At 44.3% G+C, this 2,175-nt stretch overlaps 1 pseudogene; it reads left to right on the forward strand.

The window, feature by feature from the left end:
* The window catches only part of LOC108490760, a 9,416-nt pseudogene extending 8,916 nt beyond the window's left edge, over positions 1–500 (forward strand).
* The last annotated feature ends 1,675 nt before the right edge of the window (positions 501–2,175 follow it).

Genomic DNA, 2,175 nt, shown 5'->3' on the forward strand with positions numbered 1-2,175 from the left:
CAATACCTGACCTGGAGGCAATAGTGGTAATCAAAAAGATCAAAGAAGGCTTTGAAGTATTTGACTGCTCCTTGACCCTCAGATACAGGTGGGAAAAACAGCTGTTGATACGAATTGAGTCTTCTGTATAAAAAGGCAGAGCTGAAATAAACCGGGGCTGCAGGCACTACTGTCAGTCCTCCCAAGCATCTTTTCTGTCTCTTGTTTTTTCTTTCAATCCTCACTCCCCCTTTCAGGTACTGTCCGTCTTGGCAGGCTGGCACTGGCAGGTAACCAGTAGAATTAGAAGATCATATGATGCTGGAGTAGGAGGATTTATCATGGTGACTTTAGGATGCTGGTTCCATGGTAGGTATAATTATGTAAAGCAAAGAATCCAGGAAAGAATCACTAGAGAAGGAATTAAAAATCAGATTTTATATGAAAGCATCCACCTTGATCCTGAAAGAAAACATCAAGGGCAACAGCAGCAACTGAGCAACCTTGAGCATGGAGACTAAAACAGGACTCCAAGCATCAGCATCCTTGTGATCAACCACATACACCATGTATAATAAAAAAGCTCAAGCAGGGGCTAGAGAGATGGCTCCACAGTTAAGAACACTGACTGCTCTTACAGAGGGCCTGGGTTCAATTCCCAGTACCCACATGGGGGCTAAGCCTTCCATAACTCCAGTTCCAGGGGATCTGACACCTTCTGACCTCTGTGGTCATTGCATGACATGGGTGCACTTACACACATGCAAGCAATACACTCATATGCATAAAATTAAAAAAATTGTTAAAGCGCAAGCAAAGATAATATAAAAGGGAAAATGTGGAGCTGGAGAGATGGCGCAGTGGTTAAGAACACTGACTGTTCTTGCAGAAGACCCAGGTTCGAATTCCAGCACCCACATGGCAGCTAGCAACTGTCTGTAATTCCAGTTCCAGTAGAGATGGCTCAGCAGTTGGGAGCACTGGTTGTTCTTGCAGAAGACCCGGGTTCAAATCCCAGCACCCACATGGCAGCTAGCAACTGTCTGTAACTCCAGTTCCAGTAGAGATGGCTCAGGAGTTGGGAGCACTGGTTGTTCTTGCAGAAGACCCAGGTTTGAATCCCAGCACCCACATGGCAGCTAGCAACTGTCCGTAACTCCAGTTCCAGGGAATCCGACGGTGTCTTCTGTCCTCTGTGGGCGTTACACCACACAGGTGCACTTACTTACATGCAGGCATAACATTCATACACATAAAATAAAAATAATATTTTTAAAAAGGGAAAACGTATTTTTTTAATATTCTATTTTTATTTTATGTGTGTGCATGTATTGCCTGCATGTAGGTAAGTGCACCCGTCTGTTGCAATGCCCACGGAGGACAGAAGAGACTGTCAGATCCCCTGGAACTGGAGTTATGGACAGTTGCTAGCTGCCCTGTGGGTTCTGGGGTTCAAACCCGGGTCTTCTGCAAGAACAACCAGTGTTCCCAACCGCTGAGCCATCTCTCCAGCCCTGGAAAAAATATATTCTTATTTACTCATTATTATTATTGTGTAAGTGTGCATATGATGGGGAGATATACATGTAGCATGGCAGGCATGTGGATGTCAGAGGATAACTTTACAGAGTCCCTTTTCAACTTTACTTCCACAGGCTTGCATGGCTGTGAAGCCATCTCAAAAGCCCTATTTTTTTTTCTTTTTTTTTTTTCTGGACAGGGTCTTAACTGTGTATCCTGCTGGTCTGGAACTCATTATGTAGTCCAGGCTGGGCTCAAACTCATGATACTCCCCCTGTATCAGTCTTCCATTTTTGGTATTACAGCTGTGAGCCATCATGCCTTGTAAAAGTGAAAAGTGTGGGCTGGCACTTGGGAAGTGGAGTTTGGAGGATCAGGAGTTCAAGGCCAGCTTGGACATAGCTTGAGGCCAGCCTGGGCTACTTGAGATCCTGTCTCAAATAACAATAACAAAAGCAAACAAAACAAAACAAAAAACTATTGTCTGCTTTCACAAAGCTGTCCTCATTCCCTACTGGTCAATAGGCCACCCAGCAAACTACCTCATGTGCTAGATGTGCCAATAGCATGAACTGTTCATTAGTGGAATTTTGGAGAAGCCCTATATGAAATTTCGGGGTCACTTGTTTAAATGACATACGCTTGGATTTACCTCTTGGCTTTTCTTCCCACTAG

The sequence above is a fragment of the Nannospalax galili genome, unplaced genomic scaffold (genome assembly GCF_000622305.1).
Source record: "Nannospalax galili isolate Female #2095 unplaced genomic scaffold, S.galili_v1.0 scaffold14, whole genome shotgun sequence".
Lineage (NCBI taxonomy): Eukaryota > Metazoa > Chordata > Mammalia > Rodentia > Spalacidae > Nannospalax > Nannospalax galili.